At 42.0% G+C, this 22,646-nt stretch overlaps 97 pseudogenes; all 97 read right to left on the bottom strand.

Moving 5' to 3' along the window:
* Positions 1–41: 41 nt before the first annotated feature.
* Positions 42–160, bottom strand: LOC142719046 (5S ribosomal RNA; annotated as a pseudogene).
* Positions 161–227: 67 nt separating this feature from the next.
* On the bottom strand, positions 228–346 carry LOC142718523 (5S ribosomal RNA; annotated as a pseudogene).
* A 67-nt stretch (positions 347–413) lies between these two features.
* Positions 414–532, bottom strand: LOC142718952 (5S ribosomal RNA; annotated as a pseudogene).
* Positions 533–599: 67 nt separating this feature from the next.
* On the bottom strand, positions 600–718 carry LOC142719129 (5S ribosomal RNA; annotated as a pseudogene).
* Positions 719–785: 67 nt separating this feature from the next.
* Positions 786–904, bottom strand: LOC142719002 (5S ribosomal RNA; annotated as a pseudogene).
* A 67-nt stretch (positions 905–971) lies between these two features.
* LOC142718511 (5S ribosomal RNA) lies at positions 972–1,090 on the bottom strand (annotated as a pseudogene).
* A 67-nt stretch (positions 1,091–1,157) lies between these two features.
* LOC142718518 (5S ribosomal RNA) lies at positions 1,158–1,276 on the bottom strand (annotated as a pseudogene).
* Positions 1,277–1,528: 252 nt separating this feature from the next.
* Positions 1,529–1,647, bottom strand: LOC142718611 (5S ribosomal RNA; annotated as a pseudogene).
* A 67-nt stretch (positions 1,648–1,714) lies between these two features.
* On the bottom strand, positions 1,715–1,833 carry LOC142718563 (5S ribosomal RNA; annotated as a pseudogene).
* Positions 1,834–1,900: 67 nt separating this feature from the next.
* Positions 1,901–2,019, bottom strand: LOC142718463 (5S ribosomal RNA; annotated as a pseudogene).
* Positions 2,020–2,086: 67 nt separating this feature from the next.
* LOC142719118 (5S ribosomal RNA) lies at positions 2,087–2,205 on the bottom strand (annotated as a pseudogene).
* Positions 2,206–2,458: 253 nt separating this feature from the next.
* Positions 2,459–2,577, bottom strand: LOC142718648 (5S ribosomal RNA; annotated as a pseudogene).
* Positions 2,578–2,644: 67 nt separating this feature from the next.
* LOC142718855 (5S ribosomal RNA) lies at positions 2,645–2,763 on the bottom strand (annotated as a pseudogene).
* A 67-nt stretch (positions 2,764–2,830) lies between these two features.
* On the bottom strand, positions 2,831–2,949 carry LOC142718499 (5S ribosomal RNA; annotated as a pseudogene).
* Positions 2,950–3,016: 67 nt separating this feature from the next.
* On the bottom strand, positions 3,017–3,135 carry LOC142718486 (5S ribosomal RNA; annotated as a pseudogene).
* A 67-nt stretch (positions 3,136–3,202) lies between these two features.
* On the bottom strand, positions 3,203–3,321 carry LOC142718636 (5S ribosomal RNA; annotated as a pseudogene).
* A 67-nt stretch (positions 3,322–3,388) lies between these two features.
* Positions 3,389–3,507, bottom strand: LOC142718854 (5S ribosomal RNA; annotated as a pseudogene).
* A 67-nt stretch (positions 3,508–3,574) lies between these two features.
* LOC142718474 (5S ribosomal RNA) lies at positions 3,575–3,693 on the bottom strand (annotated as a pseudogene).
* A 67-nt stretch (positions 3,694–3,760) lies between these two features.
* Positions 3,761–3,879, bottom strand: LOC142718462 (5S ribosomal RNA; annotated as a pseudogene).
* A 67-nt stretch (positions 3,880–3,946) lies between these two features.
* Positions 3,947–4,065, bottom strand: LOC142719117 (5S ribosomal RNA; annotated as a pseudogene).
* A 67-nt stretch (positions 4,066–4,132) lies between these two features.
* LOC142719116 (5S ribosomal RNA) lies at positions 4,133–4,251 on the bottom strand (annotated as a pseudogene).
* A 67-nt stretch (positions 4,252–4,318) lies between these two features.
* Positions 4,319–4,437, bottom strand: LOC142718450 (5S ribosomal RNA; annotated as a pseudogene).
* Positions 4,438–4,504: 67 nt separating this feature from the next.
* Positions 4,505–4,623, bottom strand: LOC142718438 (5S ribosomal RNA; annotated as a pseudogene).
* Positions 4,624–4,874: 251 nt separating this feature from the next.
* Positions 4,875–4,993, bottom strand: LOC142719139 (5S ribosomal RNA; annotated as a pseudogene).
* A 439-nt stretch (positions 4,994–5,432) lies between these two features.
* LOC142718853 (5S ribosomal RNA) lies at positions 5,433–5,551 on the bottom strand (annotated as a pseudogene).
* A 1,110-nt stretch (positions 5,552–6,661) lies between these two features.
* LOC142719127 (5S ribosomal RNA) lies at positions 6,662–6,780 on the bottom strand (annotated as a pseudogene).
* Positions 6,781–6,847: 67 nt separating this feature from the next.
* Positions 6,848–6,966, bottom strand: LOC142719115 (5S ribosomal RNA; annotated as a pseudogene).
* Positions 6,967–7,033: 67 nt separating this feature from the next.
* On the bottom strand, positions 7,034–7,152 carry LOC142719103 (5S ribosomal RNA; annotated as a pseudogene).
* Positions 7,153–7,405: 253 nt separating this feature from the next.
* Positions 7,406–7,524, bottom strand: LOC142719105 (5S ribosomal RNA; annotated as a pseudogene).
* Positions 7,525–7,777: 253 nt separating this feature from the next.
* On the bottom strand, positions 7,778–7,896 carry LOC142718974 (5S ribosomal RNA; annotated as a pseudogene).
* A 67-nt stretch (positions 7,897–7,963) lies between these two features.
* On the bottom strand, positions 7,964–8,082 carry LOC142718457 (5S ribosomal RNA; annotated as a pseudogene).
* A 67-nt stretch (positions 8,083–8,149) lies between these two features.
* On the bottom strand, positions 8,150–8,268 carry LOC142718833 (5S ribosomal RNA; annotated as a pseudogene).
* A 253-nt stretch (positions 8,269–8,521) lies between these two features.
* On the bottom strand, positions 8,522–8,640 carry LOC142719091 (5S ribosomal RNA; annotated as a pseudogene).
* Positions 8,641–8,893: 253 nt separating this feature from the next.
* LOC142719047 (5S ribosomal RNA) lies at positions 8,894–9,012 on the bottom strand (annotated as a pseudogene).
* Positions 9,013–9,079: 67 nt separating this feature from the next.
* Positions 9,080–9,198, bottom strand: LOC142718565 (5S ribosomal RNA; annotated as a pseudogene).
* Positions 9,199–9,265: 67 nt separating this feature from the next.
* LOC142718806 (5S ribosomal RNA) lies at positions 9,266–9,384 on the bottom strand (annotated as a pseudogene).
* Positions 9,385–9,451: 67 nt separating this feature from the next.
* Positions 9,452–9,570, bottom strand: LOC142718715 (5S ribosomal RNA; annotated as a pseudogene).
* A 67-nt stretch (positions 9,571–9,637) lies between these two features.
* LOC142718472 (5S ribosomal RNA) lies at positions 9,638–9,756 on the bottom strand (annotated as a pseudogene).
* Positions 9,757–9,823: 67 nt separating this feature from the next.
* LOC142718680 (5S ribosomal RNA) lies at positions 9,824–9,942 on the bottom strand (annotated as a pseudogene).
* A 253-nt stretch (positions 9,943–10,195) lies between these two features.
* Positions 10,196–10,314, bottom strand: LOC142718916 (5S ribosomal RNA; annotated as a pseudogene).
* A 67-nt stretch (positions 10,315–10,381) lies between these two features.
* On the bottom strand, positions 10,382–10,500 carry LOC142719077 (5S ribosomal RNA; annotated as a pseudogene).
* Positions 10,501–10,567: 67 nt separating this feature from the next.
* On the bottom strand, positions 10,568–10,686 carry LOC142718716 (5S ribosomal RNA; annotated as a pseudogene).
* Positions 10,687–10,753: 67 nt separating this feature from the next.
* On the bottom strand, positions 10,754–10,872 carry LOC142718537 (5S ribosomal RNA; annotated as a pseudogene).
* Positions 10,873–10,939: 67 nt separating this feature from the next.
* LOC142718849 (5S ribosomal RNA) lies at positions 10,940–11,058 on the bottom strand (annotated as a pseudogene).
* Positions 11,059–11,311: 253 nt separating this feature from the next.
* On the bottom strand, positions 11,312–11,430 carry LOC142718667 (5S ribosomal RNA; annotated as a pseudogene).
* Positions 11,431–11,497: 67 nt separating this feature from the next.
* LOC142718864 (5S ribosomal RNA) lies at positions 11,498–11,616 on the bottom strand (annotated as a pseudogene).
* Positions 11,617–11,683: 67 nt separating this feature from the next.
* Positions 11,684–11,802, bottom strand: LOC142718826 (5S ribosomal RNA; annotated as a pseudogene).
* A 253-nt stretch (positions 11,803–12,055) lies between these two features.
* LOC142718825 (5S ribosomal RNA) lies at positions 12,056–12,174 on the bottom strand (annotated as a pseudogene).
* Positions 12,175–12,427: 253 nt separating this feature from the next.
* LOC142718731 (5S ribosomal RNA) lies at positions 12,428–12,546 on the bottom strand (annotated as a pseudogene).
* A 67-nt stretch (positions 12,547–12,613) lies between these two features.
* LOC142718814 (5S ribosomal RNA) lies at positions 12,614–12,732 on the bottom strand (annotated as a pseudogene).
* A 67-nt stretch (positions 12,733–12,799) lies between these two features.
* LOC142719098 (5S ribosomal RNA) lies at positions 12,800–12,918 on the bottom strand (annotated as a pseudogene).
* A 253-nt stretch (positions 12,919–13,171) lies between these two features.
* LOC142718678 (5S ribosomal RNA) lies at positions 13,172–13,290 on the bottom strand (annotated as a pseudogene).
* A 67-nt stretch (positions 13,291–13,357) lies between these two features.
* On the bottom strand, positions 13,358–13,476 carry LOC142719042 (5S ribosomal RNA; annotated as a pseudogene).
* A 67-nt stretch (positions 13,477–13,543) lies between these two features.
* On the bottom strand, positions 13,544–13,662 carry LOC142719065 (5S ribosomal RNA; annotated as a pseudogene).
* A 67-nt stretch (positions 13,663–13,729) lies between these two features.
* LOC142718803 (5S ribosomal RNA) lies at positions 13,730–13,848 on the bottom strand (annotated as a pseudogene).
* A 67-nt stretch (positions 13,849–13,915) lies between these two features.
* On the bottom strand, positions 13,916–14,034 carry LOC142718843 (5S ribosomal RNA; annotated as a pseudogene).
* Positions 14,035–14,101: 67 nt separating this feature from the next.
* On the bottom strand, positions 14,102–14,220 carry LOC142718714 (5S ribosomal RNA; annotated as a pseudogene).
* A 67-nt stretch (positions 14,221–14,287) lies between these two features.
* LOC142718897 (5S ribosomal RNA) lies at positions 14,288–14,406 on the bottom strand (annotated as a pseudogene).
* A 67-nt stretch (positions 14,407–14,473) lies between these two features.
* On the bottom strand, positions 14,474–14,592 carry LOC142719053 (5S ribosomal RNA; annotated as a pseudogene).
* Positions 14,593–14,659: 67 nt separating this feature from the next.
* Positions 14,660–14,778, bottom strand: LOC142718872 (5S ribosomal RNA; annotated as a pseudogene).
* A 67-nt stretch (positions 14,779–14,845) lies between these two features.
* LOC142718824 (5S ribosomal RNA) lies at positions 14,846–14,964 on the bottom strand (annotated as a pseudogene).
* Positions 14,965–15,031: 67 nt separating this feature from the next.
* On the bottom strand, positions 15,032–15,150 carry LOC142719145 (5S ribosomal RNA; annotated as a pseudogene).
* A 67-nt stretch (positions 15,151–15,217) lies between these two features.
* LOC142718937 (5S ribosomal RNA) lies at positions 15,218–15,336 on the bottom strand (annotated as a pseudogene).
* Positions 15,337–15,403: 67 nt separating this feature from the next.
* On the bottom strand, positions 15,404–15,522 carry LOC142718711 (5S ribosomal RNA; annotated as a pseudogene).
* A 67-nt stretch (positions 15,523–15,589) lies between these two features.
* On the bottom strand, positions 15,590–15,708 carry LOC142718902 (5S ribosomal RNA; annotated as a pseudogene).
* Positions 15,709–15,961: 253 nt separating this feature from the next.
* Positions 15,962–16,080, bottom strand: LOC142718478 (5S ribosomal RNA; annotated as a pseudogene).
* Positions 16,081–16,147: 67 nt separating this feature from the next.
* Positions 16,148–16,266, bottom strand: LOC142718871 (5S ribosomal RNA; annotated as a pseudogene).
* Positions 16,267–16,333: 67 nt separating this feature from the next.
* On the bottom strand, positions 16,334–16,452 carry LOC142719025 (5S ribosomal RNA; annotated as a pseudogene).
* Positions 16,453–17,077: 625 nt separating this feature from the next.
* Positions 17,078–17,196, bottom strand: LOC142718991 (5S ribosomal RNA; annotated as a pseudogene).
* Positions 17,197–17,263: 67 nt separating this feature from the next.
* Positions 17,264–17,382, bottom strand: LOC142718927 (5S ribosomal RNA; annotated as a pseudogene).
* A 67-nt stretch (positions 17,383–17,449) lies between these two features.
* On the bottom strand, positions 17,450–17,568 carry LOC142718798 (5S ribosomal RNA; annotated as a pseudogene).
* Positions 17,569–17,635: 67 nt separating this feature from the next.
* On the bottom strand, positions 17,636–17,754 carry LOC142718703 (5S ribosomal RNA; annotated as a pseudogene).
* Positions 17,755–17,821: 67 nt separating this feature from the next.
* Positions 17,822–17,940, bottom strand: LOC142718819 (5S ribosomal RNA; annotated as a pseudogene).
* Positions 17,941–18,007: 67 nt separating this feature from the next.
* On the bottom strand, positions 18,008–18,126 carry LOC142719121 (5S ribosomal RNA; annotated as a pseudogene).
* Positions 18,127–18,193: 67 nt separating this feature from the next.
* Positions 18,194–18,312, bottom strand: LOC142718859 (5S ribosomal RNA; annotated as a pseudogene).
* A 67-nt stretch (positions 18,313–18,379) lies between these two features.
* LOC142718892 (5S ribosomal RNA) lies at positions 18,380–18,498 on the bottom strand (annotated as a pseudogene).
* A 67-nt stretch (positions 18,499–18,565) lies between these two features.
* On the bottom strand, positions 18,566–18,684 carry LOC142718896 (5S ribosomal RNA; annotated as a pseudogene).
* Positions 18,685–18,751: 67 nt separating this feature from the next.
* Positions 18,752–18,870, bottom strand: LOC142718894 (5S ribosomal RNA; annotated as a pseudogene).
* Positions 18,871–18,937: 67 nt separating this feature from the next.
* Positions 18,938–19,056, bottom strand: LOC142718870 (5S ribosomal RNA; annotated as a pseudogene).
* Positions 19,057–19,123: 67 nt separating this feature from the next.
* LOC142718900 (5S ribosomal RNA) lies at positions 19,124–19,242 on the bottom strand (annotated as a pseudogene).
* A 67-nt stretch (positions 19,243–19,309) lies between these two features.
* Positions 19,310–19,428, bottom strand: LOC142719041 (5S ribosomal RNA; annotated as a pseudogene).
* A 67-nt stretch (positions 19,429–19,495) lies between these two features.
* On the bottom strand, positions 19,496–19,614 carry LOC142718868 (5S ribosomal RNA; annotated as a pseudogene).
* A 67-nt stretch (positions 19,615–19,681) lies between these two features.
* Positions 19,682–19,800, bottom strand: LOC142719099 (5S ribosomal RNA; annotated as a pseudogene).
* Positions 19,801–19,867: 67 nt separating this feature from the next.
* On the bottom strand, positions 19,868–19,986 carry LOC142719143 (5S ribosomal RNA; annotated as a pseudogene).
* A 67-nt stretch (positions 19,987–20,053) lies between these two features.
* LOC142718710 (5S ribosomal RNA) lies at positions 20,054–20,172 on the bottom strand (annotated as a pseudogene).
* A 67-nt stretch (positions 20,173–20,239) lies between these two features.
* LOC142718895 (5S ribosomal RNA) lies at positions 20,240–20,358 on the bottom strand (annotated as a pseudogene).
* Positions 20,359–20,425: 67 nt separating this feature from the next.
* On the bottom strand, positions 20,426–20,544 carry LOC142718494 (5S ribosomal RNA; annotated as a pseudogene).
* A 67-nt stretch (positions 20,545–20,611) lies between these two features.
* LOC142718822 (5S ribosomal RNA) lies at positions 20,612–20,730 on the bottom strand (annotated as a pseudogene).
* Positions 20,731–20,983: 253 nt separating this feature from the next.
* On the bottom strand, positions 20,984–21,102 carry LOC142718623 (5S ribosomal RNA; annotated as a pseudogene).
* Positions 21,103–21,169: 67 nt separating this feature from the next.
* Positions 21,170–21,288, bottom strand: LOC142718696 (5S ribosomal RNA; annotated as a pseudogene).
* Positions 21,289–21,355: 67 nt separating this feature from the next.
* LOC142718926 (5S ribosomal RNA) lies at positions 21,356–21,474 on the bottom strand (annotated as a pseudogene).
* Positions 21,475–21,541: 67 nt separating this feature from the next.
* On the bottom strand, positions 21,542–21,660 carry LOC142718566 (5S ribosomal RNA; annotated as a pseudogene).
* A 67-nt stretch (positions 21,661–21,727) lies between these two features.
* LOC142718840 (5S ribosomal RNA) lies at positions 21,728–21,846 on the bottom strand (annotated as a pseudogene).
* Positions 21,847–21,913: 67 nt separating this feature from the next.
* LOC142718925 (5S ribosomal RNA) lies at positions 21,914–22,032 on the bottom strand (annotated as a pseudogene).
* Positions 22,033–22,099: 67 nt separating this feature from the next.
* Positions 22,100–22,218, bottom strand: LOC142719029 (5S ribosomal RNA; annotated as a pseudogene).
* Positions 22,219–22,285: 67 nt separating this feature from the next.
* Positions 22,286–22,404, bottom strand: LOC142719017 (5S ribosomal RNA; annotated as a pseudogene).
* A 67-nt stretch (positions 22,405–22,471) lies between these two features.
* On the bottom strand, positions 22,472–22,590 carry LOC142719005 (5S ribosomal RNA; annotated as a pseudogene).
* Between the last annotated feature and the right edge of the window lie 56 nt (positions 22,591–22,646).

The raw sequence follows: 22,646 nt of genomic DNA, 5'->3' as shown, positions 1-22,646 counted from the left end.
TTTAATCTATTGTGAAACAAAATCTAAACGACATAATAAAAAGTCAACCGCACCACGGATTCCCAGACAGTCTCCCACACTGGTACTAGCGAGGCCTTAAGCTGTGTAACTTCTGCGACCTGACGAGAGCAGGCACATTCAGTTTAGAATGGCCATTGACATTAAATGCTTTAATCCATAGTCCTATTTAATCTATTGTGAAACAAAATCTAAACCACATAATAAAAAGTCAACCGCACCACGGATTCCCAGACAGTCTCCCACACTGGTACTAGCGAGGCCTTAAGCTGTGTAACTTCTGCGATCTGACGAGAGCAGGCACATTCAGCTTAGAATGGCCATTGACATTAAATGCTTTAATCCATAGTCCTTTTTAATCGATTGTGAAACAAAATCTAAACGACATAATAAAAAGGCAACCGCACCACGGATTCCCAGACAGTCTCCCACACTGGTACTAGCAAGGCCTTAAGCTGTGTAACTTCTGCGATCTGACGAGAGCAGGCACATTCAGCTTAGAATGGCCATTGACATTAAATGCTTTAATCCATAGTCCTTTTTAATCGATTGTGAAACAAAATCTAAACGACATAATAAAAAATCAACCGCACCACGGATTCCCAGACAGTCTCCCACACTGGTACTAGCGAGACCTTAATCTGTGTAACTTCTGCGTTCTGACGAGAGCAGGCACATTCAGCTTAGAATGGCCATTGACATTAAATGCTTTAATCCATAGTCCTATTTAATCTATTGTGAAACAAAATCTAAACGACATAATAAAAAGTCAACCGCACCACGGATTCCCAGACAGTCTTCCACACTGGTACTAGCGAGGCCTTAAGCTGTGTTACTTCTGCGATCTGACGAGAGCAGGCACATTCAGCTTAGAATGGCCATTGACATTAAATGCTTTAATCCATAGTCCTTTTTAATCGATTGTGAAACAAAATCTAAACGACATAATAAAAAGTCAACCGCACCACGGATTCCCAGACAGTCTCCCACACTGGTACTAGCGAGGCCTTAAGCTGTGTAACTTCTGCGATCTGACGAGAGCAGGCACATTCAGCTTAGAATGGCCATTGACATTAAATGCTTTAATCCATAGTCCTTTTTAATCGATTGTGAAACAAAATCTAAACGACATAATAAAAAATCAACCGCACCACGGATTCCCAGACAGTCTCCCACACTGGTACTAGCGAGGCCTTAAGCTGTGTAACTTCTGCTATCTGACGAGAACAGGGACATTCAGCTTAGAATGGCCATTGACATTAAATGCTTTAATCCATAGTCCTTTTTAATCGATTGTGAAACAAAATCTAAACGACATAATAAAAGTCAACCGCACCACGGATTCCCAGACAGTCTCTCACACTGGTACTAGCGAGGGGTTAAGCTGTGTAACTTCTGCGATCTAACGAGAGCAGGCACATTCAGCTTAGAATGGCCATTGACATTAAAAGCCTTAATCCATAGTCCTATTTAATCTATTGTGAAACAAAATCTAAACAACATAATAAAAAGTCAACCGCACCACGGATTCCCAGACAGTCACCCACACTGGTACTAGCGTGGCCTTAAGCTGTGTAACTTCTGCGATCTGACGAGAGCAGGCACATTCAGCTTAGAATGGCCATTGACATTAAATGCTTTAATCCATAGTCCTTTTTAATCGATTGTGAAACAAAATCTAAACGACATAATAAAAAGTCAACCGCACCACGGATTCCCAGACAGTCTCCCACACTGGTACTAGCGAGGCCTTAAGCTGTGTAACTTCTGAGATCTGACGAGAGCAGGGACATTCAGTTTAGAATAGCCATTGACATTAAATGCTTTAATCCATAGTCCTTTTTAATCGATTGTGAAACAAAATCTAAACGACATAATAAAAATTCAACCGCACCACGGATTCCCAGCCAGTCTCCCTCACTGGTACTAGCGAGGCCTTAAGCTGTGTAACTTCTGCGATCTGACGAGAGCAGGCACATTCAGCTTAGAATGGCCATTGACATTAAATGCTTTAATCCATAGTCCTTTTTAATCGATTGTGAAACAAAATCTAAACGACATAATAAAAAGTCAACCTCACCACGGATTCCCAGACAGTCTCCCACACTGGTACTAGCGAGGCCTTAAGCTGTGTAACTTCTGCGATCTGACGAGAGCAGGGACATTCAGCTTAGAATAGCCATTGACATTAAATGCTTTAATCCATAGTCCTTTTTAATCGATTGTGAAACAAAATCTAAACGACATAATAAAAATTCAACCGCACCACGGATACCCAGACAGTCTCCCACACTGGTACTAGCGAGGCCTTAAGCTGTGTAACTTCTGCGTTCTGACGAGAGAAGGCACATTCAGCTTAGAATGGCCATTGACGTTAAATGCTTTAATCCATAGTCCTATTTAATCTATTGTGAAACAAAATCTAAACGACATAATAAAAAGTCAACCGCACCACGGATTCCCAGACAGTCTCCCACACTGGTACTAGCGAGGCCTTAAGCTGTGTAACTTCTGCGTTCTGACGAGAGCAGGCACATTCAGCTTAGAATGGCCATTGACGTTAAATGCCTTAATCCATAGTCCTATTTAATCTATTGTGAAACAAAATCTAAACGACATAATAAAAAGTCAACCGCACCACGGATTCCCAGACAGTCTCCCACACTGGTACTAGCGAGGCCTTAAGCTGTGTAACTTCTACGATCTGACGAGAGCAGGCACATTCAGCTTAGAATGGCCATTGACATTAAATGCTTTAATCCATAGTCCTATTTAATCTATTGTGAAACAAAATCTAAACGACATAATAAAAAGTCAACCGCACCACGGATTCCCAGACAGTCTCCCACACTGGTACTAGCGAGGCCTTAAGCTGTGTAACTTCTGCGATCTGACGAGAGCAGGCACATTCAGCTTAGAATGGCCATTGACATTAAATGCTTTAATCCATAGTCCTTTTTAATCGATTGTGAAACAAAATCTAAACGACATAATAAAAAGTCAACCGCACCACGGATTCCCAGACAGTCTCCCACACTGGTACTAGCGAGGCCTTAAGCTGTGTAACTTCTGCGATCTGACGAGAGCAGGCACATTCAGCTTAGAATGGCCATTGACATTAAATGCTTTAATCCATAGTCCTTTTTAATCGATTGTGAAACAAAATCTAAACGACATAATAAAAAGTCAACCGCACCACGGATTCCCAGACAGTCTCCCACACTGGTACTAGCGAGGCCTTAAGCTGTGTAACTTCTGCGTTCTGACGAGAGCAGGCACATTCAGCTTAGAATGGCCATTGACGTTAAATGCCTTAATCCATAGTCCTATTTAATCTATTGTGAAACAAAATCTAAACGACATAATAAAAAGTCAACCGCACCACGGATTCCCAGACAGTCTCCCACACTGGTACTAGCGAGGCCTTAAGCTGTGTAACTTCTACGATCTGACGAGAGCAGGCACATTCAGCTTAGAATGGCCATTGACATTAAATGCTTTAATCCATAGTCCTATTTAATCTATTGTGAAACAAAATCTAAACGACATAATAAAAAGTCAACCGCACCACGGATTCCCAGACAGTCTCCCACACTGGTACTAGCGAGGCCTTAAGCTGTGTAACTTCTGCGATCTGACGAGAGCAGGCACATTCAGCTTAGAATGGCCATTGACATTAAATGCTTTAATCCATAGTCCTTTTTAATCGATTGTGAAACAAAATCTAAACGACATAATAAAAAGTCAACCGCACCACGGATTCCCAGACAGTCTCCCACACTGGTACTAGCGAGGCCTTAAGCTGTGTAACTTCTGCGATCTGACGAGAGCAGGCACATTCAGCTTAGAATGGCCATTGACATTAAATGCTTTAATCCATAGTCCTTTTTAATCGATTGTGAAACAAAATCTAAACGACATAATAAAAAGTCAACCGCACCACGGATTCCCAGACAGTCTCCCACACTGGTACTAGCGATGCCTTAAGCTGTGTAACTTCTGTGTTCTGACGAGAGCAGGCACATTCAGCTTAGAATGGCCATTGACGTTAAAGGCTTTAATCCATAGTCCTATTTAATCCATTGTGAAACAAAATCTAAACGACATAATAAAAAGTCAACCGCACCACGGATTCCCAGACAGTCTCCCACACTGGTACTAGCGATGCCTTAAGCTGTGTAACTTCTGTGTTCTGACGAGAGCAGGCACATTCAGCTTAGAATGGCCATTGACGTTAAATGCTTTAATCCATAGTCCTATTTAATCTATTGTGAAACAAAATCTAAACGACATAATAAAAAGTCAACCGCACCACGGATTCCCAGACAGTCTCCCACACTGGTACTAGCGAGGCCTTAAGCTGTGTAACTTCTGCGATCTGACGAGAGCAGGCACATTCAGCTTAGAATGGCCATTGACATTAAATGCTTTAATCCATAGTCCTTTTTAATCGATTGTGAAACAAAATCTAAACGACATAATAAAAAGTCAACCGCACCACGGATTCCCAGACAGTCTCCCACACTGGTACTAGCGAGGCCTTAAGCTGTGTAACTTCTGCGATCTGACGAGAGCAGGCACATTCAGCTTAGAATGGCCATTGACATTAAATGCTTTAATCCATAGTCCTTTTTAATCGATTGTGAAACAAAATCTAAACGACATAATAAAGTCAACCGCACCACGGATTCCCAGACAGTCTCCCACATTGGTACTAGCGAGGTGTTAAGCTGTGTAAGTTCTGCGATCTAACAAGAGCAGGCACATTCAGCTTAGACTGGCCATTGACATTAAATGCTTTAATCCATAGTCCTTTTTAATCGATTGTGAAACAAAATCTAAACGACATAATAAAAAGTCAACCGCACCACGGATTCCCAGACAGTCTCCCACACTGGTACTAGCGAGGCCTTAAGCTGTGTAACTTCTGCGATCTGACGAGAGCAGGCACATTCAGCTTAGAATGGCCATTGACATTAAATGCTTTAATCCATAGTCCTTTTTAATCGATTGTGAAACAAAATCTAAACGACATAATAAAAAGTCAACCGCACCACGGATTCCCAGACAGTCTCCCACACTGGTACTAGCGAGGCCTTAAGCTGTGTAACTTCTGCGATCTGACGAGAGTAGGGACATTTAGCTTAGAATAGCCATTGACATTAAATGCTTTAATCCATAGTCCTTTTTAATCGATTGTGAAACAAAATCTAAACGACATAATAAAAATGCAACCGCACCACGGATACCCAGACAGTCTCCCACACTGGTACTAGCGAGGCCTTAAGCTGTGTAACTTCTGCATTCTGACGAGAGAAGGCACATTCAGCTTAGAATGGCCATTGACGTTAAATGCTTTAATCCATAGTCCTATTTAATCTATTGTGAAACAAAATCTAAACGACATAATAAAAAGTCAACCGCACCACGGATTCCCAGACAGTCTCCCACACTGGTACTAGCGAGGCCTTAAGCTGTGTAACTTCTACGATCTGACGAGAGCAGGCACATTCAGCTTAGAATGGCCATTGACATTAAATGCTTTAATCCATAGTCCTATTTAATCTATTGTGAAACAAAATCTAAACGACATAATAAAAAGTCAACCGCACCACGGATTCCCAGACAGTCTCCCACACTGGTACTAGCGAGGCCTTAAAGGAACAGTGTCATGGCAAATAATTTTTTTTATATGTTAAAGATGTTAGTGCTTTAATAAAAACGTTTTTATTCATTTGTGTGTTTGTGTTTTACTTTTTCTTCTTTTTACAGTTTTTCTTCCCTATGGGGGCTGCCATTTTTTGTTCCATTTCTGTGTGTGTCGATTAACGACACACACAGACATGGAGTACGGCAGCCACAGTCCCATAGGGACTGTGAACGGCTCCCGTCCCATTCACGTCCGTGTACGGCGTCTGTGTGGGAACTGCGCATGCGCCGCTCCCACACAGTCCTATTCGAAATTGGCGCCGTCCGGCGCCATTTTCCTGTGGACCGGAAGTCGCGGCCGGACTGTAATATTACTACTTCCGGTCGCGGCTTCCGGACTTGTGCACATGGAACAGCGGCAGCAAACGGAGCGGACGGGCCAGAGGGAGCCGCGGCGGCAGGAGCAGGTAAGAGATTTCAATGTATGTTAGTGTTTGTGTGTGTTTACTACTATATGTAAACCTACTACACTGTGGGTTACCTCAAAAAATGGCGACACGCAGTGTAGCAGGTTAAACCTTTCAAACCCCTCGTTTATCCCGGCACTAGCCAGGATAAAGGAGGGGGGGATGCTGAGAGCTCACTAGAGCGAGGGCTTTTAACCCAATGTTGCAATGCTGCAATTTTGGGAACAGCCCCATCTAGTGGCCAAAAATGGGTAGTATTATAAATTAGAAATAATTTATAATATTACATGGCTCGTGCCAAAAAAAAAAAAAAAAATTTTAACAATGTTTAATCACCCACACACTAAATGTTTAATTTTTAAAAAAAAAACATGTTTTTAGGGCAACACCATGCCTTTAAGCTGTGTAACTTCTGCGATCTGACGAGAGCAGGCACATTCAGCTTAGAATGGCCATTGACATTAAATGCTTTAATCCATAGTCCTTTTTAATCGATTGTGAAACAAAATCTAAACGACATAATAAAAAGTCAACCGCACCACGGATTCCCAGACAGTCTCCCACACTGGTACTAGCGAGGCCTTAAGCTGTGTAACTTCTGCGATCTGACGAGAGCAGGCACATTCAGCTTAGAATGGCCATTGACATTAAATGCTTTAATCCATAGTCCTTTTTAATCGATTGTGAAACAAAATCTAAACGACATAATAAAAAGTCAACCGCACCACGGATTCCCAGACAGTCTCCCACACTGGTACTAGCGAGGCCTTAAGCTGTGTAACTTCTGCGATCTGACGAGAGCAGGCACATTCAGCTTAGAATGGCCATTGACATTAAATGCTTTAATCCATAGTCCTTTTTAATCGATTGTGAAAAAAAATCTAAACGACATAATAAAAAGTCAACCGCACCACGGATTCCCAGACAGTCTCCCACACTGGTACTAGCGAGGCCTTAAGCTGTGTAACTTCTGCGATCTGACGAGAGCAGGCACATTCAGCTTAGAATGGCCATTGACATTAAATGCTTTAATCCATAGTCCTTTTTAATCGATTGTGAAACAAAATCTAAACGACATAATAAAAAGTCAACCGCACCACGGATTCCCAGACAGTCTCCCACACTCGTACTAGCGAGGCGTTAAGCTGTGTAAGTTCTGCGATCTAACAAGAGCAGGCACATTCAGCTTAGACTGGCCATTGACATTAAATGCTTTAATCCATAGTCCTTTTTAATCGATTGTGAAACAAAATCTAAACGACATAATAAAAAGTCAACCGCACCACGGATTCCCAGACAGTCTCCCACACTGGTAGTAGCGAGGCCTTAAGCTGTGTAACTTCTGCGATCTGACGAGAGCAGGGACATTCAGCTTAGAATAGCCATTGACATTAAATGCTTTAATCCATAGTCCTTTTTAATCGATTGTGAAACAAAATCTAAACGACATAATAAAAATTCAACCGCACCACGGATTCCCAGACAGTCTCCCACATTGGTACTAGCGAGGCGTTAAGCTGTGTAAGTTCTGCGATCTAACGAGAGCAGGCACATTCAGCTTAGACTGGCCATTGACATTAAAAGCTTTAATCCATAGTCCTTTTTAATCGATTGTGAAACAAAATCTAAACAACATAATAAAAAGCCAACCGCACCACGGATTCCCAGACAGTCTCCCACACTGGTACTAGCAAGGCCTTAAGCTGTGTAACTTCTGCGATCTGACGAGAGCAGGCACATTCAGCTTAGAATGGCCACTGACATTAAATGCTTTAATCCATAGTCCTTTTTAATCGATTGTGAAACAAAATCGAAACGACATAATAAAAAGTCAACCGCACCACGGATTCCCAGACAGTCTCCCACACTGGTACTAGCGAGGCCTCAAGCTGTGTAACTTCTGCGATCTGACGAGAGAAGGCACATTCAGCTTAGAATGGCCATTGACATTAAAAGCCTTAATCCATAGTCCTATTTAATCTATTGTGAAACAAAATCTAAACGACATAATAAAAAGCCAACCGCACCACGGATTCCCAGACAGTCTCCCACACTGGTACTAGCGAGGCCTTAAGCTGTGTAACTTCTGCGATCTGACGAGAGCAGGCACATTCAGCTTAGAATGGCCACTGACATTAAATGCTTTAATCCATAGTCCTATTTAATCTATTGTGAAACAAAATCTAAACGACATAATAAAACGTCAACCGCACCACGGATTCCCAGACAGTCTCCCACACTGGTACTAGCGAGGCGTTAAGCCGTGTTACTTCTGCGATCTAACGAGAGCAGGCACATTCAGCTTAGAATTGGCATTGACATTAAATGCTTTAATCCATAGTCCTTTTTAATCGATTGTGAAACAAAATCTAAACAACATAATAAAAAGTCAACCGCACCACGGATTCCCAGACAGTCTCCCACACTGGTACTAGCGAGGCCTTAAGCTGTGTAACTTCTGCGATCTGACGAGAGCAGGCACATTCAGCTTAGAATGGCCATTGACATTAAATGCTTTAATCCATAGTCCTATTTAATCTATTGTGAAACAAAATCTAAACGACATAATAAAAAGTCAACCGCACCACGGATTCCCAGACAGTCTCCCACACTGGTACTAGCGAGGCGTTAAGCCGTGTAACTTCTGCGATTTGACGAGAGCAGGCACATTCAGCTTAGAATGGGCATTGACATTAAATGCTTTAATCCATAGTCCTTTTTAATCGATTGTGAAACAAAATCTAAACGACATAATAAAAAGTCAACCGCACCACGGATTCCCAGACAGTCTCCCACACTGGTACTAGCGAGGTCTTAAGCTGTGTAACTTCTGCGATCTGACGAGAGCTGGCACATTCAGCTTAGAATGGCCATTGACGTTAAAAGCCTTAATCCATAGTCCTATTTAATCTATTGTGAAACAAAATCTAAACGACATAATAAAAAGTCAACTGCACCACGGATTCCCAGAGTGTCTCCCACACTGGTACTAGCGAGGCCTTAAGCTGTGTAACTTCTGCGATTTGACGAGAGCAGGGACATTCAGCTTAGAATGGCCATTGACTTTAAATGCTTTAATCCATAGTCCTTTTTAATCGATTGTGAAACAAAATCTAAACGACATAATAAAAATTCAACCGCACCACGGTTTCCCAGACAGTCTCCCACACTGGTACTAGCGAGGCCTTAAGCTGTGTAACTTCTGCGTTCTGACGAGAGCAGGCACATTCAGCTTAGAATGGCCATTGACGTTAAATGCTTTAATCCATAGTCCTATTTAATCTATTGTGAAACAAAATCTAAACAACATAATAAAAAGTCAACCGCACCACGGATTCCCAGACAGTCTCCCACACTGGTACTAGCGAGGCCTTAAGCTGTGTAACTTCTGCGATCTGACGAGAGCAGGGACATTCAGCTTAGAATGGCCATTGACATTAAATGCTTTAATCCATAGTCCTTTTTAATCGATTGTGAAACAAAATCTAAACGACATAATAAAAAATCAACCGCACCACGGATTCCCAGACAGTCTCCCACACTGGTACTAGCGAGGCCTTAAGCTGTGTAACTTCTGCGATCTGACGAGAGCAGGGACATTCAGCTTAGAATGGGCATTGACTTTAAATGCTTTAATCCATAGTCCTTTTTAATCGATTGTGAAACAAAATCTAAACGACATAATAAAAAATCAACCGCACCACGGATTCCCAGACAGTCTCCCACACTGGTACTAGCGAGGCCTTAAGCTGTGTAACTTCTGCGTTCTGACGAGAGCAGGCACATTCAGCTTAGAATGGCCATTGACGTTAAATCCTTTAATCCATAGTCCTATTTAATCTATTGTGAAACAAAATCTAAACGACATAATAAAAAGTCAAGCGCACCACGGATTCCCAGACAGTCTCCCACACTGGTACTAGCGAGGCCTTAAGCTGTGTAACTTCTGTGATCTGACGAGAGCAGGGACATTCAGCTTAGAATGGGCATTGACATTAAATGTTTTAATCCATAGTCCTTTTTAATCGATTGTGAAACAAAATCTAAACGACATAATAAAAAGTCAACCGCACCACGGATTTCCAGACAGTCTCCCACACTGGTACTAGCGAGGCCTTAAGCTGTGTAACTTCTGCGATCTGACGAGAGCAGGCACATTCAGCTTAGAATGGCCATTGACATTAAATGCTTTAATCCATAGTCCTATTTAATCTATTGTGAAACAAAATCTAAACGACATAATAAAAAGTCAACCGCACCACGGATTCCCAGACAGTCTCCCACACTGGTACTAGCGAGGCCTTAAGCTGTGTAACTTCTGCGATCTGACGAGAGCAGGCACATTCAGCTTAGAATGGCCATTGACACTAAATGCTTTAATCCATAGTCCTTTTTAATCGATTGTGAAACAAAATCTAAACGACATAATAAAAAGTCAACCGCACCACGGATTCCCAGACAGTCTCCCACACTGGTACTAGCGAGGCCTTAAGCTGTGTAATTTCTGCGATCTGACGAGAGCAGGTACATTCAGCTTAGAATGGCCATTGACATTAAATGCTTTAATCCATAGTCCTTTTTAATCGTTTGTGAAACAAAATCTAAACGACATAATAAAAAGTCTACCGCACCACGGATTCGCAGACAGTCTCCCACACTGGTACTAGCGAGGCCTTAAGCTGTGTAACTTCTGCGATCTGACGAGAGCAGGCACATTCCGCTTAGAATGGCCATTGACATTAAATGCTTTAATCCATAGTCCTTTTTAATCGATTGTGAAACAAAATCTAAACGACATAATAAAAAGTCAACCGCACCACGGATTCCCAGACAGTCTCCCACACTGGTACTAGCGAGGACTTAAGCTGTGTAACTTCTGCGATCGGACGAGAGCAGGCACATTCAGCTTAGAATGGCCATTGACGTTAAATGCTTTAATCCATAGTCCTATTTAATCTATTGTGAAACAAAATCTAAACGACATAATAAAAAGTCAACCGCACCACGGATTCCCAGACAGTCTCCCACATTGGTACTAGCGAGGCGTTAAGCTGTGTAAGTTCTGCGATCTAACAAGAGCAGGCACATTCAGCTTAGACTGGCCATTGACATTAAATGCTTTAATCCATAGTCCTTTTTAATCGATTGTGAAACAAAATCTAAACGACATAATAAAAAGTCAACTGCACCACGGATTCCCAGACAGTCTCCCACACTGGTACTAGCGAGGCCTTAAGCTGTGTAACTTCTGCGATCTGACGAGAGCAGGCACATTCAGCTTAGAATGGCCATTGACATTAAATGCTTTAATCCATAGTCCTTTTTAATCGATTGTGAAACAAAATCTAAACAACATAATAAAAATTCAACCGCACCACGGATTCCCAGACAGTCTCCCACACTGGTACTAGCGAGGCCTTAAGCTGTGTAACTTCTGCGATCTGACGAGAGCAGGCACATTCAGCTTAGAATGGCCATTGACATTAAATGCTTTAATCCATAGTCCTTTTTAATCGATTGTGAAACAAAATCTAAACGACATAATAAAAAGTCAACCGCACCACGGATTCCCAGACAGTCTCCCACACTGGTACTAGCGAGGCCTTAAGCTGTGTAACTTCTGCGATCTGACGAGAGCAGGGACATTCAGCTTAGAATAGCCATTGACATTAAATGCTTTAATCCATAGTCCTTTTTAATCGATTGTGAAACAAAATCTAAACGACATAATAAAAATTCAACCGCACCACGGATACCCAGACAGTCTCCCACACTGGTACTAGCGAGGCCTTAAGCTGTGTAACTTCTGCGTTCTGACGAAGAAAGGCACATTCAGCTTAGAATGGCCATTGACGTTAAATGCTTTAATCCATAGTCCTATTTAATCTATTGTGAAACAAAATCTAAACTACATAATAAAAAGTCAACCGCACCACGGATTCCCAGACAGTCTCCCACACTGGTACTAGCGAGGCCTTAAGCTGTGTAACTTCTGCGATCTGACGAGAGCAGGGACATTCAGCTTAGAATAGCCATTGACATTAAATGCTTTAATCCATAGTCCTTTTTAATCGATTGTGAAACAAAATCTAAACGACATAATAAAAATTCAACCGCACCACGGATACCCAGACAGTCTCCCACACTGGTACTAGCGAGGCCTTAAGCTGTGTAACTTCTGCGTTCTGACGAAGAAAGGCACATTCAGCTTAGAATGGCCATTGACGTTAAATGCTTTAATCCATAGTCCTATTTAATCTATTGTGAAACAAAATCTAAACGACATAATAAAAAGGCAACCGCACCACGGATTCCCAGACAGTCTCCCACACTGGTACTAGCGAGGCCTTAAGCTGTGTAACTTCTGCGTTCTGACGAGAGCAGGCACATTCAGCTTAGAATGGCCATTGACGTGAAATGCTTTAATCCATAGTCCTTTTTAATCGATTGTGAAACAAAATCTAAACAACATAATAAAAAAGCAACCGCACCACGGATTCCCAGACAGTCTCCCACACTGGTACTAGCGAGGCCTTAAGCTGTGTAACTTCTGCGTTCGGACGAGAGCAGGCACATTCAGCTTAGAATGGCCATTGACGTTAAATCCTTTAATCCATAGTCCTATTTAATCTATTGTGAAACAGAATCTTAACGACATAATAAAAAGTCAAGCGCACCACGGATTCCCAGACAGTCTCCCACACTGGTACTAGCGAGGCCTTAAGCTGTGTAACTTCTGCGATCTGACGAGAGCAGGCACTTTCAGCTTAGAAAGACCATTGACATTAAAAGCCTTAATCCATAGTCCTATTTAATCTATTGTGAAACAAAATCTAAACCACATAATAAAAAGTCAACCGCACCACGGATTCCCAGACAGTCTCCCACACTGGTACTAGCAAGGCCTTAAGCTGTGTAACTTCTGTGATCTGACGAGAGCAGGGACATTCAGCTTTGAAAGGGCATTGACATTAAATGCTTTAATCCATAGTCCTTTTTAATCGATTGTGAAACAAAATCTAAACGACATAATAAAAAATCAACCGCACCACGGATTCCCAGACAGTCTCCCACACTGGTACTAGCGAGGCCTTAAGCTGTGTAACTTCTGCGTTCTGACGAGAGCAGGCACATTCAGCTTAGAATGGCCATTGACGTTAAATCCTTTAATCCATAGTCCTATTTAATCTATTGTGAAACAAAATCTAAACGACATAATAAAAAATCAAACGCACCGCGGATTCCCAGACAGTCTCCCACACTGGTACTAGCGAGGCCTTAAGCTGTGTAACTTCTGCGATCTGACGAGAGCAGGCACATTCAGCTTAGAATGGCCATTGACATTAAATGCTTTAATCCATAGTCCTTTTTAATCGATTGTGAAACAAAATCTAAACGACATAATAAAAAGTCAACCGCACCACGGATTCCCAGACAGTCTCCCACACTGGTACTAGCGAGGCCTTAAGCTGTGTAACTTCTGCGATCTGACGAGAGCAGGCACATTCAGCTTAGAATGGCCATTGACATTAAATGCTTTAATCCATAGTCCTATTTAATCTATTGTGAAACAAAATCTAAACGACATAATAAAAAGTCAACCGCACCACGGATTCCCAGACAGTCTCCCACACTGGTACTAGCGAGGCCTTAAGCTGTGTAACTTCTGCGATCTGATGAGAGCAGGCACATTCCGCTTAGAATGGCCATTGACATTAAATGCTTTAATCCATAGTCCTTTTTAATCGATTGTGAAACAAAATCTAAACGACATAATAAAAAGTCAACCGCACCACGGATTCCCAGACAGTCTCCCACACTGGTACTAGCGAGGCCTTAAGCTGTGTAACTTCTGCGATCTGACGAGAGCAGGCACATTCAGTTTAGAATGGCCATTGACGTTAAATGCTTTAATCCATAGTCCTATTTAATCTATTGTGAAACAAAATCTAAATGACATAATAAAAAGTCAACCGCACCACGGATTCCCAGACAGTCTCCCACACTGGTACTAGCGAGGCCTTAAGCTGTGTAACTTCTGCGATCTGACGAGAGCAGGGACATTCAGCTTAGAATGGCCATTGACATTAAATGCTTTAATCCATAGTCCTTTTTAATCGATTGTGAAACAAAATCTAAACGACATAATAAAAAGTCAACCGCACCACGGATTCCCAGACAGTCTCCCACACTGGTACTAGCGAGGACTTAAGCTGTGTAACTTCTGCGATCTGACGAGAGCAGGCACATTCAGCTTAGAATGGCCATTGACATTAAATGCTTTAATCCATAGTCCTTTTTAATCGATTGTGAAACAAAATCTAAACGACATAATAAAAAGTCAACCGCACCACGGATTCCCAGACAGTCTCCCACACTGGTACTAGCGAGGCCTTAAGCTGTGTAACTTCTGCGATCTGACGAGAGCAGGCACATTCAGCTTAGAATGGCCATTGACATTAAATGCTTTAATCCATAGTCCTTTTTAATCGATTGTGAAACAAAATCTAAACAACATAATAAAAATTCAACCGCACCACGGATTCCCAGACAGTCTCCCACACTGGTACTAGCGAGGCCTTAAGCTGTGTAACTTCTGCGATCTGACGAGAGCAGGCACATTCAGCTTAGAATGGCCATTGACATTAAATGCTTTAATCCATAGTCCTTTTTAATCGATTGTGAAACAAAATCTAAACGACATAATAAAAAGTCAACCGCACCACGGATTCCCAGACAGTCTCCCACACTGGTACTAGCGAGGCCTTAAGCTGTGTAACTTCTGCGATCTGACGAGAGCAGGGACATTCAGCTTAGAATAGCCATTGACATTAAATGCTTTAATCCATAGTCCTTTTTAATCGATTGTGAAACAAAATCTAAACGACATAATAAAAATTCAACCGCACCACGGATACCCAGACAGTCTCCCACACTGGTACTAGCGAGGCCTTAAGCTGTGTAACTTCTGCGATCTGACGAGAGCAGGCACATTCAGCTTAGAATGGCCATTGACGTTAAATGCTTTAATCCATAGTCGTTTTTAATCGATTGTGAAACAAAATCTAAATGACATAATAAAAAGTCAACCGCACCACGGATACCCAGACAGTCTCCCACACTGGTACTAGCGAGGCCTTAAGCTGTGTAACTTCTGCGATCTGACGAGAGCAGGCACATTCAGCTTAGAATGGCCATTGACGTTAAATGCTTTAATCCATAGTCGTTTTTAATCGATTGTGAAACAAAATCTAAATGACATAATAAAAAGTCAACCGCACCACGGATTCCCAGACAGTCTCCCACACTGGTACTAGCGAGGCCTTAAGCTGTGTAACTTCTGCGATCTGACGAGAGCAGGGACATTCAGCTTAGAATGGCCATTGACATTAAATGCTTTAATCCATAGTCCTTTTTAATCGATTGTGAAACAAAATCTAAACGACATAATAAAAAGTCAACCGCACCACGGATTCCCAGACAGTCTCCCACACTGGTACTAGCGAGGACTTAAGCTGTGTAACTTCTGCGATCTGACGAGAGCAGGCACATTCAGCTTAGAATGGCCATTGACGTTAAATGCTTTAATCCATAGTCCTATTTAATCTATTGTGAAACAAAATCTAAACGACATAATAAAAAGTCAACCGCACCACGGATTCCCAGACAGTCTCCCACATTGGTACTAGCGAGGAGTTAAGCTGTATAAGTTCTGCGATCTAACAAGAGCAGGCACATTCAGCTTAGACTGGCCATTGACATTAAATGCTTTAATCCATAGTCCTTTTTAATCGATTGTGAAACAAAATCTAAACGACATAAAAAAAAGTCAACTGCACCACGGAATCCCAGACAGCCTCCCACACTGGTACTAGCGAGGCCTTAAGCTGTGTAACTTCTGCGATCTGACGAGAGCAGGCACATTCAGCTTAGAATGGCCATTGACATTAAATGCTTTAATCCATAGTCCTTTTTAATCGATTGTGAAACAAAATCTAAACAACATAATAAAAATTCAACCGCACCACGGATTCCCAGACAGTCTCCCACACTGGTACTAGCGAGGCCTTAAGCTGTGTAACTTCTGCGATCTGACGAGAGCAGGCACATTCAGCTTAGAATGGCCATTGACATTAAATGCTTTAATCCATAGTCCTTTTTAATCGATTGTGAAACAAAATCTAAACGACATAATAAAAAGTCAACCGCACCACGGATTCCCAGACAGTCTCCCACACTGGTACTAGCGAGGCCTTAAGCTGTGTAACTTCTGCGATCTGACGAGAGCAGGGACATTCAGCTTAAAATAGCCATTGACATTAAATGCTTTAATCCATAGTCCTTTTTAATCGATTGTGAAACAAAATCTAAACGACATAATAAAAATTCAACCGCACCACGGATACCCAGACAGTCTCCCACACTGGTACTAGCGAGGCCTTAAGCTGTGTAACTTCTGCGATCTGACGAGAGCAGGGACATTCAGCTTAAAATAGCCATTGACATTAAATGCTTTAATCCATAGTCCTTTTTAATCGATTGTGAAACAAAATCTTAACGACATAATAAAAAGTCAAGCGCACCACGGATTCCCAGACAGTCTCCCACACTGGTACTAGCGACGCCTTAAGCTGTGTAACTTCTGCGATCTGACGAGAGCAGGCACTTTCAGCTTAGAAAGACCATTGACATTAAAAGCCTTAATCCATAGTCCTATTTAATCTATTGTGAAACAAAATCTAAACAACATAATAAAAAGTCAACCGCACCACGGATTCCCAGACAGTCTCCCACACTGGTACTAGCGAGGCCTTAAGCTGTGTAACTTCTGTGATTTGACGAGAGCAGGGACATTCAGCTTAGAATGGGCATTGACATTAAATGCTTTAATCCATAGTCCTTTTTAATCGATTGTGAAACAAAATCTAAACGACATAATAAAAAATCAACCTCACCACGGATTCCCAGACAGTCTCCCACACTGGTACTAGCGAGGCCTTAAGCTGTGTAACTTCTGCGTTCTGACGAGAGCAGGCACATTCAGCTTAGAATGGCCATTGACGTTAAATCCTTTAATCCATAGTCCTATTTAATCTATTGTGAAACAAAATCTAAACGACATAATAAAAAGTCAAGCGCACCACGGATTCCCAGACAGTCTCCCACACTGGTACTAGCGAGGCCTTAAGCTGTGTAACTTCTGCGATCTGACGAGAGCAGGCACATTCAGCTTAGAATGGCCATTGACATTAAATGCTTTAATCCATAGTCCTTTTTAATCGATTGTGAAACAAAATCTAAACGACATAATAAAAAGGCAACCGCACCACGGATTCCCAGACAGTCTCCCACACTGGTACTAGCGAGGCCTTAAGCTGTGTAACTTCTGCGATCTGACGAGAGCAGGCACATTCAGCTTAGAATGGCCATTGACATTAAATGCTTTAATCCATAGTCCTTTTTAATCTATTGTGAAACAAAATCTAAACGACATAATAAAAAGTCAACCGCACCACGGATTCCCAGACAGTCTCCCAGACTGGTACTAGCGAGGCCTTAAGCTGTGTAACTTCTGCGATCTGACGAGAGCAGGCACATTCAGCTTAGAATGGCCATTGACATTAAATGCTTTAATCCATAGTCCTTTTTAATCGATTGTGAAACACAATCTAAACGACATAATAAAAAGTCAACCGCACCACGGATTCCCAGACAGTCTCCCACACTGGTACTAGCGAGGCCTTAAGCTGTGTAATTTCTGCGATCTGACGAGAGCAGGCACATTCAGCTTAGAATGGCCATTGACATTAAATGCTTTAATCCATAGTCCTTTTTAATCGATTGTGAAACAAAATCTAAACGACATAATAAAAAGTCTACCGCACCACGGATTCGCAGACAGTCTCCCACACTTGTACTAGCGAGGCCTTAAGCTGTGTAACTTCTGCGATCTGATGAGAGCAGGCACATTCCGCTTAGAATGGCCATTGACATTAAATGCTTTAATCCATAGTCCTTTTTAATCGATTGTGAAACAAAATCTAAACGACATAATAAAAAGTCAACTGCACCACGGATTCCCAGACAGTCTCCCACACTGGTACTAGCGAGGCCTTAAGCTGTGTAACTTCTGCGATCTGACGAGAGCAGGCACATTCAGTTTAGAATGGCCATTGACGTTAAATGCTTTAATCCATAGTCCTATTTAATCTATTGTGAAACAAAATCTAAATGACATAATAAAAAGTCAACCACACCACGGATTCCCAGACAGTCTCCCACACTGGTACTAGCGAGGCCTTAAGCTGTGTAACTTCTGCGATCTGACGAGAGCAGGGACATTCAGCTTAGAATGGCTATTGACATTAAATGCTTTAATCCATAGTCCTTTTTAATCGATTGTGAAACAAAATCTAAACGACATAATAAAAAGTCAACCGCACCACGGATTCCCAGACAGTCTCCCACACTGGTACTAGCGAGGACTTAAGCTGTGTAACTTCTGCGATCTGACGAGAGCAGGCACATTCAGCTTAGAATGGCCATTGACATTAAATGCTTTAATCCATAGTCCTTTTTAATCGATTGTGAAACAAAATCTAAACGACATAATAAAAAGTCAACCGCACCACGGATTCCCAGACAGTCTCCCACACTGGTACTAGCGAGGCCTTAAGCTGTGTAACTTCTGCGATCTGACGAGAGCAGGCACATTCAGCTTAGAATGGCCATTGACGTTAAATGCTTTAATCCATAGTCCTTTTTAATCGATTGTGAAACAAAATCTAAACAACATAATAAAAATTCAACCGCACCACGGATTCCCAGACAGTCTCCCACACTGGTACTAGCGAGGCCTTAAGCTGTGTAACTTCTGCGATCTGACGAGAGCAGGCACATTCAGCTTAGAATGGCCATTGACATTAAATGCTTTAATCCATAGTCCTTTTTAATCGATTGTGAAACAAAATCTAAACGACATAATAAAAAGTCAACCGCACCACGGATTCCCAGACAGTCTCCCACACTGGTACTAGCGAGGACTTAAGCTGTGTAACTTCTGCGATCTGACGAGAGCAGGCACATTCAGCTTAGAATGGCCATTGACATTAAATGCTTTAATCCATAGTCCTTTTTAATCGATTGTGAAACAAAATCTAAACGACATAATAAAAAGTCAACCGCACCACGGATTCCCAGACAGTCTCCCACACTGGTACTAGCGAGGCCTTAAGCTGTGTAACTTCTGCGATCTGACGAGAGCAGGCACATTCAGCTTAGAATGGCCATTGACGTTAAATGCTTTAATCCATAGTCCTTTTTAATCGATTGTGAAACAAAATCTAAACAACATAATAAAAATTCAACCGCACCACGGATTCCCAGACAGTCTCCCACACTGGTACTAGCGAGGCCTTAAGCTGTGTAACTTCTGCGATCTGACGAGAGCAGGCACATTCAGCTTAGAATGGCCATTGACATTAAATGCTTTAATCCATAGTCCTTTTTAATCGATTGTGAAACAAAATCTAAACGACATAATAAAAAGTCAACCGCACCACGGATTCCCAGACAGTCTCCCACACTGGTACTAGCGAGGCCTTAAGCTGTGTAACTTCTGCGATCTGACGAGAGCAGTGACATTCAGCTTAGAATAGCCATTGACATTAAATGCTTTAATCCATAGTCCTTTTTAATCGATTGTGAAACAAAATCTAAACGACATAATAAAAATTCAACCGCACCACGGATACCCAGACAGTCTCCCACACTGGTACTAGCGAGGCCTTAAGCTGTGTAACTTCTGCGATCTGACGAGAGCAGGCACATTCAGCTTAGAATGGCCATTGACGTTAAATGCTTTAATCCATAGTCGTTTTTAATCGATTGTGAAACAAAATCTAAATGACATAATAAAAAGTCAACCGCACCACGGATTCCCAGACAGTCTCCCACACTGGTACTAGCGAGGCCTTAAGCTGTGTAACTTCTGCGATCTGACGAGAGCAGGGACATTCAGCTTAGAATGGCCATTGACATTAAATGCTTTAATCCATAGTCCTTTTTAATCGATTGTGAAACAAAATCTAAACGACATAATAAAAAGTCAACCGCACCACGGATTCCCAGACAGTCTCCCACACTGGTACTAGCGAGGACTTAAGCTGTGTAACTTCTGCGATCTGACGAGAGCAGGCACATTCAGCTTAGAATGGCCATTGACGTTAAATGCTTTAATCCATAGTCCTATTTAATCTATTGTGAAACAAAATCTAAACGACATAATAAAAAGTCAACCGCACCACGGATTCCCAGACAGTCTCCCACATTGGTACTAGCGAGGCCTTAAGCTGTGTAAGTTCTGCGATCTAACGAGAGCAGGCACATTCAGCTTAGACTGGCCATTGACGTTAAATGCTTTAATCCATAGTCCTTTTTAATCGATTGTGAAACAAAATCTAAACGACATAATAAAAAGTCAACCGCACCACGGATTCCCAGACAGTCTCCCACACTGGTACTAGCGAGGCCTTAAGCTGTGTAACTTCTGCGATCTGACGAGAGCAGGGACATTCAGCTTAGAATAGCCATTGACATTAAATGCTTTAATCCATAGTCCTTTTTAATCGATTGTGAAACAAAATCTAAACGACATAATAAAAATTCAACTGCACCACGGATACCCAGACAGTCTCCCACACTGGTACTAGCGAGGCCTTAAGCTGTGTAACTTCTGCGTTCTGACGAGAGAAGGCACATTCAGCTTAGAATGGCCATTGACGTTAAATGCTTTAATCCATAGTCCTATTTAATCTATTGTGAAACAAAATCTAAACGACATAATAAAAAGTCAACCGCACCACGGATTCCCAGACAGTCTCCCACACTGGTACTAGCGAGGCCTTAAGCTGTGTAACTTCTGCGTTCTGACGAGAGCAGGCACATTCAGCTTAGAATGGCCATTGACGTTAAATGCTTTAATCCATAGTCCTTTTTAATCGATTGTGAAACAAAATCTAAACGACATAATAAAAAATCAACCGCACCACGGATTCCCAGACAGTCTCCCACACTGGTACTAGCGAGGCCTTAAGCTGTGTAACTTCTGCGTTCGGATGAGAGCAGGCACATTCAGCTTAGAATGGCCATTGACGTTCAATCCTTTAATCCATAGTCCTATTTAATCTATTGTGAAACAAAATCTTAACGACATAATAAAAAGTCAAGCGCACCACGGATTCCCAGACAGTCTCCCACACTGGTACTAGCGAGGCCTTAAGCTGTGTAACTTCTGCGATCTGACGAGAGCAGGCACATTCAGCTTAGAATGGCCATTGACGTTAAATCCTTTAATCCATAGTCCTATTTAATCTATTGTGAAACAAAATCTAAACGACATAATAAAAAGTCAACCGCACCACGGATTCCCAGACAGTCTCCCACACTGGTACTAGCGAGGCCTTAAGCTGTGTAACTTCTGTGATCTGACGAGAGCAGGGACATTCAGCTTAGAATGGGCATTGACATTAAATGCTTTAATCCATAGTCCTATTTAATCGATTGTGAAACAAAATCTAAACGACATAATAAAAAATCAACCGCACCACGGATTCCCAGACAGTCTTCCATACTGGTACTAGCGAGGCCTTAAGCTGTGTAACTTCTGCGTTCTGACGAGAGCAGGCACATTCAGCTTAGAATGGCCATTGACGTTAAATCCTTTAATCCATAGTCCTATTTAATCTATTGTGAAACAAAATCTAAACGACATAATAAAAAGTCAAGCGCACCACGGATTCCCAGACAGTCTCCCACACTGGTACTAGCGAGGCCTTAAGCTGTGTAACTTCTGCGATCTGACGAGAGCAGGCACATTCAGCTTAGAATGGCCATTGACATTAAATGCTTTAATCCATAGTCCTATTTAATCTATTGTGAAACAAAATCTAAACGACATAATAAAAAGTCAACCGCACCACGGATTCCCAGACAGTCTCCCACACTGGTACTAGCGAGGCCTTAAGCTGTGTAACTTCTGCGATCTGACGAGAGCAGGCACATTCAGCTTAGAATGGCCATTGACATTAAATGCTTTAATCCATAGTCCTATTTAATCTATTGTGAAACAAAATCTAAACGACATAATAAAAAGTCAACCGCACCACGGATTCCCAGACAGTCTCCCACACTGGTACTAGCGAGGCCTTAAGCTGTGTAACTTCTGCGATCTGACGAGAGCAGGCACATTCAGCTTAGAATGGCCATTGACATTAAATGGTTTAATCCATAGTCCTTTTTAATCGATTGTGAAACAAAATCTAAACGACATAATAAAAAGTCAACCGCACCACGGATTCCCAGACAGTCTCCCACACTGGTACTAGCGAGGCCTTAAGCTGTGTAACTTCTGCGATCTGACGAGAGCAGGCACATTCAGCTTAGAATGGCCATTGACATTAAATGCTTTAATCCATAGTCCTTTTTAATCGATTGTGAAACAAAATCTAAACG

Source organism: Rhinoderma darwinii, unplaced genomic scaffold (assembly GCF_050947455.1).
Source record: "Rhinoderma darwinii isolate aRhiDar2 unplaced genomic scaffold, aRhiDar2.hap1 Scaffold_469, whole genome shotgun sequence".
Lineage (NCBI taxonomy): Eukaryota > Metazoa > Chordata > Amphibia > Anura > Rhinodermatidae > Rhinoderma > Rhinoderma darwinii.
Note: the sequence above shows the minus strand (reverse complement) of the source record. Positions and strands in the feature narration are given on the sequence as shown.